General features: G+C 40.7%; 1 protein-coding gene across 6 annotated transcripts in view; it reads left to right on the top strand.

Annotated features, from left to right (window-relative positions):
- The window catches only part of DNAJB4 (DnaJ heat shock protein family (Hsp40) member B4), a 48751-nt gene that overhangs the window by 1800 nt on the left and 28182 nt on the right, over positions 1-18769 (top strand). For 5 of the 6 annotated variants that reach the window (XM_079777936.1, XM_079777934.1, XM_079777933.1 and 2 more), the window contains exons 3-4: positions 157-353; positions 2118-2307. The gene's annotated coding sequence lies outside the window, so the exon portion shown is untranslated. Of the gene's footprint in view, positions 1-156; positions 354-2104; positions 2308-18769 lie in introns of all 6 variants that reach the window. The other variant, XM_079777931.1, reaches the window with a different exon arrangement.

Genomic DNA, 18769 nt, shown 5'->3' with positions numbered 1-18769 from the left:
ACAAATGTCCCCTGGGAGGCAAAACCATCCCACATTGAGAACCACTGGTTAGCCTTGATTCCTGCCCCTGCCTGCATCCATCAGGAAGACTTCCTTACCATGCTTTGAACTATGTATATTACAAATTCCATTACTTTTCACTTCCCTACTTCCAAGGTACCATCACCTCACACCTGGACTGTTACAGAAGCGTTCTGGTGGTTTTTCAGCTTCCACCCTTACATCCGTACGATTTACTTTTAAAAATGGAATTTTGTACAGAAAAGTGCATCATACTCATGTAAAGTCTCAAAGGTAACAAGTACCCATGCATCCACTCTCCGGGAATGTTTCTAAGGAATAGACTGTTATTTGTACTTTTGAATCTCAAGGGGGTGTTGCTAGAGGATTGTATTAACAGTTGTTTCTTTTGGCAGCTTGAATGATCTCTTTAAAAGGAAAATCAGATCATCCCACCTCTGTCTCCAATTTCACTTTGAATCCTACCTCCTGGAGTGAGTGGTCTAAGGGCTATATATAACCAGTCCACTGTCTCTGTACCCTCTTCCCTCATTACTCTCCTCCCTCTTAACTCCTCTTCAGCTGTCTGGTCACCTTGTTGTCCATGATCTTTCCTGCCCCTGGAGCTTTATACTTACATTTTCCTCTGCCTGGGATGCCTTTGTAGACCTTCACATGGGTGATTTGTCATCCTCATTCGGGCCTTAGTTCAGATGTAACCTCCTTAGAACATCTCTGACCTCTGGTTGTGCCATTCTACAACACTCTATCCATTACCATGTTCTCTTTACAGCATTTATTTAAAACTTACCTAAATTTATCTAAAATTAAAGCGTTTATCTAAAATCTTACGTTCTGTATGTTTACTTGTTTATTGTCTCTCTCCCGCTTTTGTGTATCTACCATTGACTAGTCCCTAAAACAAAGTCTTAGCATTCTAGCTATTTGTTGAATGAACGAATATTGAAAAAAAATCTGCCTCTTCATTTTAGTTGGTTTTGTGACATTGTGCAAGTGAATTAGACTCTGTGCTCAGATAGCTCATCTACATAATAAGCATGACCTACTTTGCTATCCTAGAATGAGAAATCTGTGAGCATTTGAGAAGCTGTAAAGTGTTATGCAAATGGAAATTGGTATTATTAAACATATAATTTGGCTTCTGGTATATCATAAGGACAGGAAAGGATAATGCATGGTACTTTGCATCTGTAAATTTTTTGGGTTAAACAGCTATGTTCAAATCTTAGTTTTGGGAAGACTATAACCAGTGACTTGACTAGGCTACTTGTGTGTTCGTTCTGAGTCCAGTCAGTCTCAAAGCCATTTGTACTTTGCTGATTATTCTAGATACTTTCATGAAAACCGATGAAATCAGACTTTTGTTGACTAAGTTTATTCCCCTTTGCAATGCAAATTCTCTTAATTGTGGCTGCATCATAGCTGACCTAAAATTAGTTTATTATTAGCTTTTTATAAGTTGGCTAATATTCAGCTGAGTTATCTTATAGTCACACTGTTATCACAGAAATTGGTATCCCATATTTCATCCTCAGAATGAAGCAAAAGTCAGCATTTTTGAGCTTATAGAAGTCTAGCAGGGAGCATATAGACTTGCCAAATAGAATGAAAAGATTAGCAAAGATAATAAAAGTTGGGCTGGTAAATATATTGGTAAGATTTTCCATTTTATCTTCTCATTTATTGGTTACCAAATGACTGAGTGATTCTTGGCACAACTTTTCACTACTGGATTTGTTAAATCTGTGTACAGTATTATCATTCTTATTTATAGCTATTGGAGAAAAATCACTCAACATGACTTTTTGTACAGGCACTTTAAGAGAGGCAAAATTTTACAGGCTACTGCCCCCCTACCTCCTAACAACTCTTAGAGAGAAGAATCTGATAACTTCATGTTATACTCTGTATCGTTTAAACCAGGCCTGTATTTTCTCAGCAGTCACAACAGATTCAGGTTAGATAGGAGGAAAGTGGCCACTTCAAATTAAACTAAATAGTCCAGAATGTTGTTAGGATATTTGATCATTAAGTTGGTCTTTAGTCTTAATGATTTTTTTATCCCTTCTGATTGAATTTCCAGGATTCTATTTCAGACAGGTATGAATGGAAGCAGGGAATATTTGCATTTAAAGGACAAAGTTGCTAACACAAATTAATTTTGGAACATGGTGGAGAATAACAATTTGACCAGTGTCTGAAACTGGAATCAGCTCCATAACGTGTAAAGGACTCTGGACTTGGTCCCAGAGAATCTTGATTCAGATCCCACCCATGTACCCTTTGGTAAGTCACACAGCTTCTTTTACCAGCATACCAAAAGGAGGAGGTAATTTAATCTGTTTCTGAAAAGAAGCCAACAGTACTAGTAAAAGATTATAAAAAGTATTATGTTTTACAGTGATTTCTGTTTTCCCTTTCAGAAGTTATCAGAATATCATCTCACTCTCAATTATTAGAAAATTCTCTGAATTAGATGCCAAATTTAATGGTGTGCCCTGATTGAAGGGCTATTAGAGAATTGATGAATACTAGGATATTGCTCATGACCATTGATTTGCCCTAAATCGAGTCTTTTATTCTCCTTGTCATTCCCATCTATTCATAAGCAGTGGTGGGGAACCTTTTTTCTGCCAAGGGCCACTTGGATATTTATAACACCATTCGCAGGCAATACAAAATTATTAACTTACAAGTCAGCCTGCTATATTTGGCCAAACATTTAATTAATTCACCCCTAATGACTTGGCAGGGCCAGACCAAATGATTTTGTGGGCTTTACACTAAGACCAGTGAGCTGGACATTCCCCACCCCTGCTGTAGAGCCCCTGAGCCTTTGCACATATTGTTCTCTCACTCAGAAACATTTCTCACTTCTTGCCTAATACCTTCCCCCCACACACACACCCCCCCAGAAAGCCTGTCCAAAACTCTCAAATTTAGCGATTCCTATTTGTTCTCATGTACAATATTATGGTAATAATACCATAATATCATTTATTGTTTATTTGGAATTCCTACTGGATTGTAAGGTCCATGACAGTGAGGGCTTCGTCTTTTTCTGTGCCTTTACTGCATAACACACCCTGAAACATAACAATAGCTAATAATAGCTAGCACTAGCCAAAACCGGTTTGGCTCAGTGGATAGAGCGTCGGTCTGCGGACTGAAGGATCCCGGGTTCGATTCCGGTCAAGGGCATGTACCTTGGTTGCTGGCACATCCCCAGTGGGGGGTGTGCAGGAGGCAGCTGGTCGATGTTTCTGGCTCTCTATCCCTCTCTCTTCCTCTCTGTGAAAAATCAAAAATATATTAAAAAAAAAATAGCTAGCACTATATATCAGACATTGTTCTCAGTGCTTTGCATGTATTTAATTCATTCTCATAATGGTTTATGAGAGAGGTGCTCTTAAAATCTCCATTTTGCTGGGGTACAAATAAGTTAACTGATCCCAAAGTCACCTGTTAGTAAATGTTAGAGCTGTGATTTGAACCCAGGCAGCCTTACTTGAAGGAATGGAGGAATCTATAAAAAGCTAAGTAATAAATATTTCTATAATTTTGAGGGTGTGGTTCACAACTTACTATTTCTTTCTTGGGTTTTTAAAACATGCACATTAGTTTTTGTCAAGACGTAGGCCAAAATTCATGAAAAGGCAGCTCTTAATGTAAGATAATAAATATAGAATACTTACAAAATTTAAAGAACCCATGTGTTGTACAACCTGATAGAAGCTGTTTTCTGTATTGTTAGTTGCTTTGGGTGGATTAGTAATCTAGAGTATGTAGTGCTTTATGGTGTACATACACGTGTGCATATATATTTGATGATGATTAACATTATTTCTCAAATACATTATTCAGGGCATTTACATATTTGTAGTCCACATCACTAACTAGATTATAAGCCTCTTCAAACCAATGATAGGATTAACTAATTTTCATTTCCCCCCTGTATTTCCATACAGCACCTATTATAGTATTTGTACTGTTTTTCTGCATATTGGATTTCTCTGAAAAATAGCCCCCATCTACCAAATGAAGCATATTAAGAGTTTTTAGATTAGACTCTTCTGAGAATTCTGATTAAAATTCTTTATAATTTAATCTTTTGGGACAATTAAAGATTCTTTGTGAAAATACGATAAATTTTCTTTTCCCTTTAGGACTTCTTCAGTGAAGATGGAAGGGAAAGATTTGCTAAAATACTATTCCTGACTTTACAGGGTTCTTCAAATCTAATAAAAGAATTATCATCTCTCATTACTGTGTCATGCAAAGGGCCTCTTTGAATGCATACAGAGTGCTTGCTTAGTTAGTTGCACACATGTGTTGGCATCTGTCTATAAACAGGGTCTGTCCCTTGACCAGGGTCATAGGAGCGGTAATGCAGCATCATAGAATATACAGTATAAGAAATTGAAAATCAGTATTTAGTGAGAAAAGTTTAGAGCTGCCTGTCCTTGCTGATAAGCTACAACACTCCTAGCTTTCCATTACTTTAGGGATAATGCTATGTTGAAAAATTTGGGATTCCTGAAAATATTTGTTTTAAAAAACTGGCCTCCATTGCCCAGTTTTTTTAGTGACTTTAGCTAATTCTACAGCGTGTATTCTAGTAAGTTATAATAAAGCTGATAAGAATGCTTCAGAATATAATATAAAACAAAACTGCAGAATATGTATATGTTATATATACATTTGGTTTCATAATTTACTTTAAATTGGTTCTGTGTTTATTCCCCAAATGTGTTTTCAAACCTGTGTCTGCAACTACCTCCAAAACATTTTGCATTTTGCCTCAAAACTAAAATGTCTAAAATAAATTAATATATTTATTGTTCTTATTCTCCCTTATTTTGTGGTTTAAAAAATGTTTTTTATTTTTCTTCACTACTTGGATCATGTATTTATACATCAGTTTTCACTTCTTCTATTTATCTTTTTCATGAAATTTTTAGCCAACTAAAGATCCATATTAAAAATCATATTTTTTTCATGAGACATAACCTAATTCCAGTGATCTCTTACTCAGTTCAGTGGTTGTTTGCGTTAGTTACAGGGAGCTCTTCTAAATTTAAGGTTGAGTCCCAGCCCCCACACCCAGAGACTAATTTAATTGATCAATATCTGTAAAATCTTCCTAGGTTGATCCATACTTGAGAACCACTGAAATAGAACTGAAGTCTACATGCTGTGTCTGACTTTTGCTTATTTTTCATAAAGTTTGTTCTGTAGTTGTTATGGGCATATACATAGTCTTGAGACCTCAAGGTCTAGAAACACTTTCTTTTTAAAATTTTTTATTTCAAATCCAATTAAATACATTTTTTAATCAATAAGGGGTTTAACTAAAATCCCATCACAGTATACTGTAATCCTCTCAGTGAGTCTAATGTGGCAAGAGGTTGGTTGTTAAGAGACATGTCTTGTATATTATTAATGGGAGGTCAAATATTTTGGGGGGGGAGGCATACTTTTTAAAAAAATATATTTTTTATTGTTGATAGTATTACAGATATCTCCCTTTTTCTCTCCCTTCTCAACCTCCTCCCAGCCTCTACCCACCCCCAGTTCTTCACTACCCTATTGCCCATGTCCATGGGCTATGCATATAAGTTCTTTGGTTTATCTCTTCTCATCTCCCCAACCCCACATTGAGGTATGTTAGTCTGTTCCATGCCTCATGCTTCGGGTCTTATTTTGTTGGTCAATTCATTTTGTTCATTAGATTCCACAAATAAGTGAGATCATGTGATACTTGTCTTAGTTTGGCTTATTTCACATAGCATAATAATTTCCAGGTCCATCCATGCTGTCCCAAAGTCTTAAGAGGTCCCTCTTTTTTACATCTGCATAGTATTCCATAGTGTAAATGTCCACATTTTCTATTTTTTGAACCCAATCAACTTTTTGTTCTAGGCTAAGGAAATATTTATTTTTAAATAACATATTTTTATTTATTTCAGAGAGGAAAGGAGAGGGAGAGAGAGATCAAAACATCAATGATGAGAGAGAATCATTAGTTGGCTGCCTCCTGCATGCCCCCTATTCAGGATTTGAGCCCACAACCCGGAAATGTGCCCTGACCAGAATCAAACCATGACCTCCTGGTTCATAGGTCGACACTCAAACACTGAGCCACACTGGCTGGGCTAGGGCAGTATTTCTTAAATAAGGGCCTCTAGCAGCATCTTGGGTGCTTTTTAAAAATGTGGATACTTGGCCTCATCTGGAGAATCATGTTTTAGGACATCTACATTTTTGTTTTTAATCCTTACTTGAGGATAAGCATATTTTAGAGGAGAAGGGAGAGAGAAACATTGATGTGAGAGAGAACATCAATTGGTTGCCTTCCATACACACCCCGATTTAACTCATAACCTAGGTATGTGCCCTGACTAGAAATGGAACCCACAACCTTTCGGTATACAGGACGCCGCTCCAACCAATTAAGCCACACTGGCCAGGGCAAGAACATCTGCTTTTCTTATTTTCCCTACCAACACACGCTTCATCAGAGGCTTTTTTAAAAAAATAACATCAGCCCTAACCGGTTTGGCTCAGTGGATAGAGCATCGGCCTGCAGACTGAAGGGTCCCAGGTTCGATTCTGGCCAAGGGGATGTACCTTGGTTGCAGGCACATCCCCAGTAGGAGGTGTGCAGGAGGCAGCTGATTGATGTGTCTCTCTCATCGATGTTTCTAATTCTCTATCCCTCTCCCTTCCTCTCTGTAAAAAATCAATAAAATATATTTTAAAAAAAATAACATCTTAGTTGATTCTTATGCTTATCTAAGTTTGAAAGCTGCCCTTTTCGGCAAAAAGAATTTAATAAATGTTTGCAGAATTAAATTTTGTTTCCCCAGCTAGACTGCAGTAAATATTCTGAATACAGAGATCTTGTTCTCTCCACTTTCCCTTCTGTATAAGAGAGGGCTGGTCAAGGACTGGATCTTATTCTTTGGTTTGCTCAGTATGGCTTAGTGCTTTTATGTTGATAAAAGCTTACTAAGTATGAAATTGAATTCATTGTTATCATACTAAAACTTTCCTATAAATCCAGAGATTAAAAAATGTTGAGTGTATATCATGAACATTGGGGGCCTTTGACGCTACATGGCACTGAAGAGTAGCTTCACTTATACTTTTCTTAGAATAGGAGCGGTCAAGAAGGCAGAGTAGGTAAATGCGGTACTCACATCCTCCCTCAACCACATCAAAATGACATCTAAACTGCAGGACAACCATCATTCAGAACTGCCTAAAATCTAGCTGAACAGAAGTCTTACAACTAAGGATATAAAGAAGCCACATGGAGACTGGTGGGAGGGATGGAGGCACTGAACTTGCTGGCCCCACACTCATGTGGCAGTTAAAAATCAAGAGGGATATCTCAGCTGCAGTGGTCCTGCCTGTGGAGCTAGGGGGTCTCAATCCCACACCAGGCCCCCCAACCCAGAATTCCAGTGCTGGGAAGAGAAGTCCTCATAATTTCTGGCTGTGGAAACAAGTGGGGATTATGGCAGAGTGAGCTGGAGGGCTGCTGGAGTGCCAGGCGTTTCTCTTAAAGAGCTCGTTGCCCTAACCGGTTTGGCTCAGTGGATAGAGTGTCGGCCTGCGGACTGAAGGGTCCCAGGTTCGATTCCGGTCAACGGCATGTACCTTGGTTGCTGGCACGTCCCCAGTAGGGCGTGTGCAGGAGGCGGCTGATTGATGTTTCTCTCTCATCAGTGTTTCTAACTCTATCCCTCTCCCTTCCTCTCTGTAAAAATCAATAAAGTATATTTTTTTAAGAAAGTTCATTCATGGACCTACTTGGACTCACTCTGAGCTCTAGCACTGGGGCAGCAGTTCAAAAGGCACCAGGAACGTACAGGGAGAAACTGAGGGCTGAAGGGGCAGCTTTCTCCAAAACAGAAGTGCTGGCAAATACCACTGTTCCTTTGTTGAGCCCAGCCCCCACAGTGGTGATTTCCTGAGACACCAACACAAGCAACTTGAGGGACTACCCATTACTCTTCCAGTGGCTTTTAAATAAAATTGGCCTGTCTTGACTCATGCTGTGGACTTTCCTAAAATTTCTCAAACCCCTAACATGCAGCATCTGATCTTGGCATGCCTTGCATATCTTGCTAAATGGCCCAAAGTTAGGCATTAGTGGTAGCTGGCCTTGGTTTCTCCCAGGCATCTATAAACTCAGCACAAGTAGCAGCCACCTAAGATTGCTTTGTAGCTTATGTCCCAAGCAGGACATATGTGTCTGATCTTGGCCTGCACCTCCTGGGAGAACCCAGAGCCATTGCACCCAGTGGACAGCTTCAGACCAATCCAGAGTACCACCCAACCACCTTCACCAGCAGCACACTCATGGGGCACCAGAGCCTGCTAAAGCATTTCCCGCTTCATTGGGTCTGCACCTGGACAGCAGATGCTCTGCTGTGGTCTCAGCCAGTCCTTCAAATCAGTTGGCCTGGGGGTAAATCTCACCAATGTGCCAACAGCAATCAGGCACAACTACAACAGGAGGGTGCACTCAGCCCACACGAGGGGTGCACCTGAGTGTCCAGATCAGGTGACCAACAAGCTGAACCAATACACCCTACAGGATATCTACCACATAAGGCCCCTCTACTAAGACTGGCAGACAGAGCAGCTCTACCTATTACATAGAAATAAACAGGGAGGTAGCCAAAATGAGGAGACCAAGAAAAAATATGTCCCAAGTGAAACAACAGAACAAAACTCCAGAAAAAGAACTAAAGAAAATAGAAACCAGCAATCTACTAGATGCAGAATTCAAAACACTATAAGCATGTGGGTGTAAAGTACAGCATAGGAAATATGGTCAATAATATTTATTAACTATGTGTGGTGTCAGATGGGTAGTATATTTATTGGAGTGATCAGTTTGTAAGTTATATAAATGTCTAACCACTGGGTTTTATACCTGAAACTAATAAAAGGTTATACATCAACTAATTAAAAAATAAAAAATTACTTTAAAAAAGATTTTGAAAGGTCTTGAAGATCATCTAATCCATTTCATTTTGTGGTGGAGGAAATTGTGACTCAGATTGCTTAACTGCCATTAAAAGTAACAAGATTAATTGCTTTTTATTTTATGGAATAAATTTTCTGTGAAGCAGCAGTGATTGGTTTACATTTCAGAAGGGGGTTTTCTGCTCCTTGGGTACAAAAGGAGGAAGAATCTTTAGAACCAACAACATCTTGGTTTTTATAATCAGGACATCTACCTTTACTTCTACTTAATTTTTTATCCTATATAATAAAACCCTAATATGCAAATCGACAGGACAGCGGAACAACCAGTTGCTATGATGTGCACTGACCACCAGGGGTCAGACGCTCAATGCAGGAGCTGCCCCTTGGTGGTCAGTGTGCCGCTCAGCCAGAAGCTGGGCTCACTGCTGGCAAGCACAGTGGTGGTGGCAGGAGCCTCTCCTGCCTCCGCGGCAGCACTAAGGAGTAGTGAGCTGAGCAGTAAGGAGCAGCGAGCAGGCAGGCAGTAAGGAGCGAGGGGTCCTGGACTGTGAGAGGGCACAGGCTGGGCTGAGGGACACCCCCCCCCCCCGCAGTGCACGAATTTCATGCACTGAGCCTCTATTACTGATTGATTTTAGAGAGAGAGAGGCATCAATTTGTTGTTCCACTTATTTATGCATTCATTGGTTGTTTCTGTATGTTCCCTGGCCTGGAATCTAACCTGCAACCTTGATATATTGGGATGACACTAACCAACTGAGCAACCTGACTGGGACTCACTCTTACTTTATTTATTTTTTTAAAAATATATTTTTATTGATTTCAGAGAAGGAGAGAGGGGGGGAGAGAGAGAAAGAGAAGTATCAATGATGAGAGAGAATCACTGATTGGCTGCCTCCTGCCCCACACTGGGGATTGAGCCTGCAACCTGGGCACATGCCTTGACTGGAATCAAATCCAGGCTGACGCTCTATCCACTGAGCCAAACCGGCTAGGGCACTCATTTATTTTTTTGAAATAGATTATTAGACTATTTGCAAATGAAATCTTTAACTGACGATAGATGATATGAGATATAAAACTTACTTGGCACACAGTTTTGTTGTTTTTTAGTGGAACTTTTCTTCTCTGTCCTGACATTTCCATATCTCTATTTATAGCTGCGATCTCCTTGGAATTTGACTTCTGATTCTGTTTTTTTCTTTTGTGTTGCTTCATAATAACCAATATTCTCATTCATTTTTAAAAAATAATGTATTTGCAAGGACTTGAGAAGGAAAGAAGAAATTAAAATTTTAGAAGCATGTGAAATAATTATTTTTCTATGCATTATCATAATCATTGTTTAAAACTGGTCATCTAACTGTAGTACCTAATGATACAAATACTAATATTTTTAGGTAGAATGGTAGTTTGTTTTCTAAGTTTAAAAACATATGTAGTCTAAAATAAATTTCTTTTATTCCAGAACAGATACTACTTTAAGTTTAACAACTTTGCTCCTTAACTGTATACAGGATTGGGCAAAAATAGGTTTACAGTTGTGAGTACACGAAACACAACTTATTGTATTATTATTTATTAATTATTGTATTATTTTCCAGCTAGCTCTAATCAACTGAGCTACCTGGCCAAGGCAGTTAAGAGTCTTTAAATGCAAAAAGAAATAAAATGAAATAAAATAAAAATCTTTAAATGCTAAACTCCTTAAGGGCAGAACTATCTTATCTACCTTTGAAATTAACATAGTACCTGACATCCAGTAGGTGCTTATTAATTATTCATTATTTATTATTCAGTTCAGTAAAAATGTTGGGCGTTGTTCTAGGTGCTAGATATATAGCAGTGAACAAAATAGGCAATATTTTTACCTTCATGGAGCTTATTCTAGTGTGTGAATGTTGAATGAAACCATGAATCACTGTGTGCAAAGACTCCATATTTGTTTTCAGGTAGTTATTTGCATCAGCCTAAAAAAAGAATAACCTGTAATTTATTAAGCAATGGTTGATAAGGTGGAATGGGAGAAGCTTAGTACTTAGATCATATATCCATTAAACATTTTCTAGTGTGAGTATGTAAAATTATTTGAAATCACATAATTGCTACTCATTGTCTTCCCGATTATCACTCAATTCTTATGTTCTGTTTGTAACCTTGAGTAAAGGCCTCAGTTGCTGGCCATGCCACCACCAGAGATCTTAATCTCAAATCAGATACCTCTGAGTGTAAGTCTCTGACTGTGCTGGCCCCAAACTTCATATGCATCGAAGTTCTAGTTCCTTGTTTATTGTCTGCTCTTCACACCAGAGTGCATAAATACTACTGTGTACCAAGTGCATAAAATAACATTCCACGTAGTAGATGTTAGTAAATATTAATCCTTGACCACTCAAAATGCACATCTCTCCCTACTCATGGCTACAGCCTACATTTAGTCTTCATTCAGACTATTAAAAAAATTAAAATCTTCAACTCTAGTATTCTCTTAAGAAGAGCTATCACTTTAACTTATCTATACTAATAATAGAGGAATATGCAAATTTTCCGGGACGCCGTCACGTGTAATGACCAGAACAGCAGGCTGTGTGCTCACAGCAGGCGTGGGTGGGTGGGGACTTGTGGCAGTGAGAACCGGGGGCGGGAGAGGCGGGCTCACCGGAAGGCGGCCTGTACTCCCCACATGGCGGTGGCGGTGGCTGTGAGCACTCACGATGGCTGCTGCTGGGCAAGCGGCAGTGGGGATGGGGGCAGGGGAGGCGGGCCTGATGGAGAGTGGCCTTACTCCCCACATGGCAGCAGCGGCGGCTGTGAGTGGCACTGAGCGGAGCCTGTGGGCCGAGCTGAAGCAGTGCCTGTGGGTCACAGTGCCATGGAGCGGCTGCGCCAGTTACACCTCCTGGCCTAGAAGGTGTGCGATCGCAGGGACAGCCACCGTGGCGGGCCAGATTGACATCCTCCTGGCCGTGCCGCGCAGGTTTGCGGATCTGCGCAGGCGCAGGCCTCTGGTGTGTGCATCCTCTCTTCCCCAACTTGCATGCGAACATCCCCCAGCGTGCTGTCACCCACGCATACCCGCAAAAGTCCCGGACCACGGTGCGCGCATGTTCTCCCTCCCCGTCCGCTGCACTTCCATCAACCCCGGCATGCCTACGTCCCCCACACGACGTGTGCATGTTCCCTCCGGCACGCTCACGTGCTTTGTAGCGTGTCTGGGTGCTCTGGGTGCTCGGGGTGGGCGCCTGTGAGATGACAGTGAGAGGGTGGGGAGTGGTGAGGCCCTGTTCCCCCAGAGGCCAGTGCTGTGATGAGATTGCCTCCGTGAGGCTAATGCAGGTGCTGAGGCAGGAGCAGGTGCGAACAGACTCACCTGGTGGGCGGCGGCATGCCTTCGGTCAGTGTTCGAGATTGGAAACCTAGAGGAAGCGAGGGGGTCCGTCCTCAGTGAAACGGCAGGAGAGTCGGGGTGACTGCAGAGGAGGAATGTGCACTCGGGGTGCTGGCGCCCATGAGTGAAGGCTGCCCTGACTGAGCCTCGCTTGCTCGGGGCCTAGTGCGCTCCTGCCGGGCAGCGGGTGACAGGACGTGCTTTTGCGAGTTAATGAGAGAAAACATTGATTCTCCCACTGCCCATGAAGGTGGAAAGCTGAGTGGGGAGACATGCAGGGAGTGAGCGAGGTTCCCTGTCTGGGGTTCCAAATCTGCCATTGGTTCCTTTCACTGCTGACTAGAGATATACAGGGTGTTCCCCCCACACTTTGAATACCTACTAATTCCAATGGGTTTAAGCATGAAAAGAAAGAAACAACAATGGAGCTGTCATCTGTTAAAAGTGCAGGCATAAACCAGCAGTCAGACATCCCCCGAGGGGTCCCGGATTGGAGAGGGTGCAGGCCAGGCTGAGGGACCCTCCCCCCCTGCCCTGTGCATGAATTTTGTGCACTGGCCTCTATTCCTATATAATAAATGGCTAATATGCAAATTGTCCCCTCGGGAGTTTGACTGACTGGGAGTTCGACCGCTCGCTGTGAAGTGTGCTGACCACCAGGGGGCGGTGTGGAACGAAGGAAGGCCCGGGCTGGCAGCCGGAAGGCGCCGATCGGCCCTGATCACTGGCCAAGCCTAGATCATGCACGAATTTTGTGCACTGGGCCTCTAGTTTACTAATATACTCTATCTGTTCTTCTAGTCTTTTGACACTCCCACCCCCCTTTTTTTAAATCCTCACCTGAGGATATTTTTTCATTGATTTTTTTAGAGAGAGTGGAAGAGAGAAGGAAAGACAGAAATATTGATGTGAGAGAAACATTGATTGGTTGCCTCCTGCACGAGCCCCAACCAGGGCCCAGGCTGGTAGGAGCCTGCAACCCGGGGTATGTGTCCTTGACTGGAACTGAACCTGGGACCCTTCGGTCTGCAGGCTGACACTATCCACTGAGACAAACTGGCTAGGTCAGTGGTCAGCAAACTGCGGCTCGCGAGCCGCATGTGGTTTGTGAGCCGCAGTTTGCCGACCACTGGGCTAGGTCATTTCCCTTTTCTTTCAATCTCTGTTACTTCCTGGCCTAATTTTGCCATTCACTTCAAGAATTCTCAGTTCCCATTCTCCCTTGTCTTTTAGTTGTATCCACTCTTTAAATCCACTACTCTCTTTTTATTTTTTTATCAACTGAGATTGTTTATATGACTTAAGCGCTCCCCCTCCCTGCCTTTTTTTTTTTTTTTTTTTGCTACAAACTCATTAATGCCTGCTGGTAAAAGCCAATAGTTGTGAATGGCTTCAGGGCCAAGGAGTAGCAGGTGTGGCATGCTTCTTCTTCTTTTTTTAATCCACTATTATTAATCACTTGAAATAGACTTTGGAGTTAAATGAGCTTCAATTCACCATTTGCTGCAAGTTATTTAACTTCTTCAGGTTTTACTTTTTTTTTTTTTTTGAGTCTCAGTTTGTTCTTTGGTACCCTAAACATTGTAATAAAAATTAAATGACATTATTGTAAGCAGATACTATTGCCTGTATGTAATGAAAATTCTTATGAAATAACCTAAAAATCGAGATCCAGAGTAGCTCTAGCACTGGTTGATTTAGCAGCTCAATATATGAGTTGTTGTTTTTTTAAATCTTTATCCTCTGCCATCCTTAGTATGTGGTTTAGTGCCCCTAATGATTGCATAATGGTTGCCACAGTTCCCGGTGTTATGCAGTCATGATTGTAAAGTGGAAGAAGAAAGTTTCTTCTCTTTCTTCTACCCTCTTCCTCTGGATACCAATTGGACTCAGCTAATCCCACAGGCTTACTCCAGCAAGTATCATATTTGATTTTGAATAATTAAGATTTATCTGGAGCCAGGGAAGAGGCCCCACTTTCCTGGTAATAGTTATTCTACTACTACATTTGTGACCCTTAGAATTCTGTCCTTGGGCTTTTTTTTTTTTTTTTTTATCTTCATTCACTCTAGTATAATCTTTTGTCTCATGGTTTTAAAGATCACCTTTACTCCAAATTTTTTATCTTCCCTCTGTAAACCAGACTCATGTATTCAATTGCCTCTTAGACATTGCCATTTGTAAGTTTAATAGGCATCTTCCACTTAATATGTTCAATGTTAAACTCAATTTCCCCCTCCAGCTCTTCTGTCTTCCTGTTTTAGTAAGTAACAAATTTGTTTTTTCAGTTTGCTGAAGCTGAAAAACCTTGGAGTCATTATTGATTTCTCTCATATCCCACATCTGATTCATCAGGAAGTCCTATTGATTCTACTTTCAAAATAAATAAAATGGCTACATCATGGTCCAATCCACCTGAAATAATGCAATACACTCTCTTTAGACTTTATAATTCTTTCCCACTCCATTCTTAACACAGAAGCCAGTGATTTTGGCATCCTGCATAAAATTTCAGTGGCTTCTCATTTTCCCATATAGAAGTCTGTCTTCAGTAGTTTACAAGGCTCCACACCATTTAGCATGTATTATTTTTCTGACTGCCTTCTAACCTTTTCACCACTCCCACTTCATCACTCTGACATAGCACCACCTCAAAGATGCCTAGCATTTTTTAATATTTCCCTCTACCTGGTATATTCTACCCCCACATATATACATAACTTTCCTCCTTTCCTCTTTCAGGTCATGGTGCAAATGTCATTTCTCAACCCTTTAAACCCATTTCTGGCCACCCCATCTAAAATTTTAATTCTCTTATTTCCTTTCTTACTTTACTTTCCTTAGCTCCTACCACCATCTAATATTCTATATAATATTTTTTAAATTGTTCTTAATTATTTAAAAAAATAAAATTTTATCTTCCCCATTAGAATGTAAAGGCATGGATTTTTAAATTTATATTGTATCCTCAGTACCTAGAAAGGTGTCTTGGCATATGAAGGTTCTTTTTATTTATTTATTTATTTTTTAATTTATTTTTTAAATATATTTTTATTGATTTCAGAGAGGAAGGAAGAGGGAGAGAGAGAGAGAAACATCCATGATGAGAGAGAATCATGGATCGGCTGCCTCCTGCAAGTCCCCCACTGGGGATCAAGCCCAGAACCCAGGCATGTGCCCTTGACCGGAATTGAACCTGGGACCCTTCAGTTCGCAGGCCGACACTCTATCCACTGAGCCAAACCAGCCAGGGCTGAAAGTTCTTTTTAAAAAATATATTTTTTTATTGATTTCAGAGAGGAATGGAGAGGGTGAGAGAGAGAGAAACATCAATGATGAGAGAAAATAATTGATCGCCTGCCTCCTACATGCCCCACACTGGGGATCGAGCCCTACACCTGGGCATGTGCCTGACCGGGAATTGAACCAGTGACCTCTTGTTGCATGGGTCAACACTCAACCACTGAGCTACATAGGCCGAGCTCATCATCAGTTTTTTATTGATGTGCCCCTTAAATGCTGGCCATCCAAAAGTTCTCTTTGATTCTTTCAAAAATTTTCCATCCCACGTTGTATTCGATTCTTTCAAAAATATCCCTCTTTTACACTTTAAAATACTACCTGTGTTACAATCTTTTCTAAATCTTTATCTCCAGCTAAGGCTTTTTTTGTAAGTCCCAATTTAGAATATCCAATTCTTTCCTAGACACCTTCATCCACATTCAATTTAATTGAATATTGTTGTACTAGGTTTTTGGGAGTCAAAAATTAAATAAGCCTTGCCCTGTTTGATCTTACATTATTATAGGGGAGTTAGAGAAACAAGTTATTACAACATAGGTAGTAATTAGGAATATAGTTCAAGCAATGAATTTTACCAAGTATGGAAGTAGCAGAGATGAAGGGGTGATTAGTAGGGTTATAGGCGTGTTCTAACAGAACTTGTCTTTCTCTTCAAATGCATTCTTATATTCTGCTAGAGGCCCGGTGCACAAAATTGTTGCACTCTGGGGGTGTTCCTCAGCCCAGCCTGTGCCCTCTTGCAGTCCGGGAGCCCTTGGGGGATGTCTGACTGATGGCTTAGGCCTGCTCCACCTGGGGAGTGGGCCTAAGCCATCAGTCAGACATCCTTAGCGCTGTTGCAGAGGCGGGAGAGGCTCCTGCCACCGCCGCTGTGCTCGCTAGCTGTGAGCCTGGCTTCTGGCTGAGCAGCGCTCCCCCTGTGGGAGCGCACTGACCACCAGGCGACAGCTTCTGCATTGAGCGTTTGCCCCCTGGTGGTCAGTGCACATCATAGCAACCGGTTGTTCTGCTGTTCGGTTGATTTGCATATTAGTCTTTTATTATATAGAATACTTTCATTAGTAGTTCAACTGTGCACATCTTTTTTAAAAAATATATATTTTTATTAATTTCAGAGAGGAAGAAAGAGGGAGAGATAGAAACATCCATGATGAGAGAGAATCATGGATCGGCTGCCTCCTGCAAGTCCCCCATTGGGGATCGAGCCCACAACCTGGGCATGTGCCCTTGACTGGAATCGAACCTGGGACCTTTCAGTTTGCAGACCGACGCTCTATCCAGTGAGCCAAACCAGCTAGGGTGAACTGTGCACATCTTTGTTCAACCTGGAAACCAGGGCAATCTAAAACTTTTTCAAAGTTCCACATGCATTTGGTTGGCAAATTGTACATATTCTATCTCTTGATTACTTTAGCCATTTGTCTTTTTATTTCATAGTCATTTTATGTAGGTCCTCATAATTACTCATGTCATTGAATTATTTTCACTCATTCAAAGTTAACTGAACAGCAATATGTTATAAATAAGGCCTCGTACTAGAAAATAAGATCTAGAGAAAAACAAAAATCAGGATCTCTCAGGGAGATTACAATCTCTCAGTGTGCAAGGCATAAGCAAACAGATAGTTATGTAGTTGTGATAGAATAGAGATACTGGGAAAAATATGGGAACTCAAGGTCAGGGGAACCTAACCCATGCTGGGAGTAAGATTTGGCCAACTAGAGGCTGAGTCTCAAAGCAGTATCAAACTAAGTGTGGAGTGGGGAAGAGAGTTATACACACACACCATTCACTTTATATATACTAAAGAAATATTATTTTAAAGACATTACTTTGGGTGCTTGTGTACTTATTAATTTGCTCTTGCTTAAAAATAATTTTTAAGCATCATAATTGATTTAGAAGGTTATCAGTAGTAGTACATCATTATACAGTTGATCCTTCATTATTTATCAATTCTTTACTTTTGAATTTGTCCACTAACCCCAAAATCTAATTGTAACTCTGAAATCAAGCAGTTGGGGTGATTTGCAGGGTTTTTTTTCCAGACCTGAGCATGGGCAAAATAAATTTGAGTCCTATGTTCCTAGCTGGGTCCAACAAGGCAGTGCTTACTTAGCTTTATTATTTCAGTTCTCATATTGTAAACAAGTTTTTGTAGACTATTAAGTATACTTTTACATTTTTTAAATTTTTCTGCTCTTTGTTGGTGATTTCACTGTTTAAAGAAATGTTTCAGTGTAGTGCTGAAATGCTATCTAAATTGTGTTCTTAAGCATAGGAAGCCTGTGATGTGCCTTATAGAGAGAATGCATGTGTTATGTAAGCTTTATTCAGGCATGAGTTATAGTGCTGTTGATCTTGAGTTCAATGTTACAGTAACTAAGGTACCGTTAAGCATAAACACACATAAAACAAGGTTACCTATTGATGAGTTGACTTAACTCATCATTTCCCTTAGGGAAAATGATTCAGTATTCACTAATTCAGCATCCACAGCAACTTTATGGAACATAACTATGGCAAATAATGAGAATCGAGTACTTTCATGGTACATTTGATTTTGGGAAACAGCCAAAGTCATTTATGGCCAGGAGTGGTGAGTCAAGCTGGACACTATAGAGGTATGATTATTAAAGTCTTCCTCAACCTTTTAAAACACATGCCCCCTTCCCTTTGATAAACATCTTACTTCACTACCCTAAATATCTATATATATATATAAAAAAAGCAGTGACCATGACGACTGAAACAACTGTTCAACCAGTCACCATGCGGTGCTAGCATAGATGCATAGACACAGGTAAAGTCTATGAGTGAACTAAGAATTAACAAGCAAATGCTTGCCTTCACGGAGCTCGCACTGTAAGAAGGTTAGGTCAGGGATGAGAATTCAAAATTGCCACCAGCACAGACCTGAGGTACCTCTTCTCAGAGCAGCCAGAGATACACCTGGTAGCGGACTGGAGGTGTGACTGAAGGGCTGGCACCGACATGAAGGTGGGGCTGCTCTGAATTTCCAAGAGGAGCCAATGGCTGCCTAGGAGGCGG

The sequence above is a fragment of the Cnephaeus nilssonii genome, assembly GCF_951640355.1.
Source record: "Cnephaeus nilssonii genome assembly, chromosome: 7".
Taxonomy (NCBI): domain Eukaryota; kingdom Metazoa; phylum Chordata; class Mammalia; order Chiroptera; family Vespertilionidae; genus Cnephaeus; species Cnephaeus nilssonii.
The sequence above is the reverse complement of the archived record's forward strand: the minus strand, read 5'-3'. Positions and strand labels throughout refer to the sequence as shown.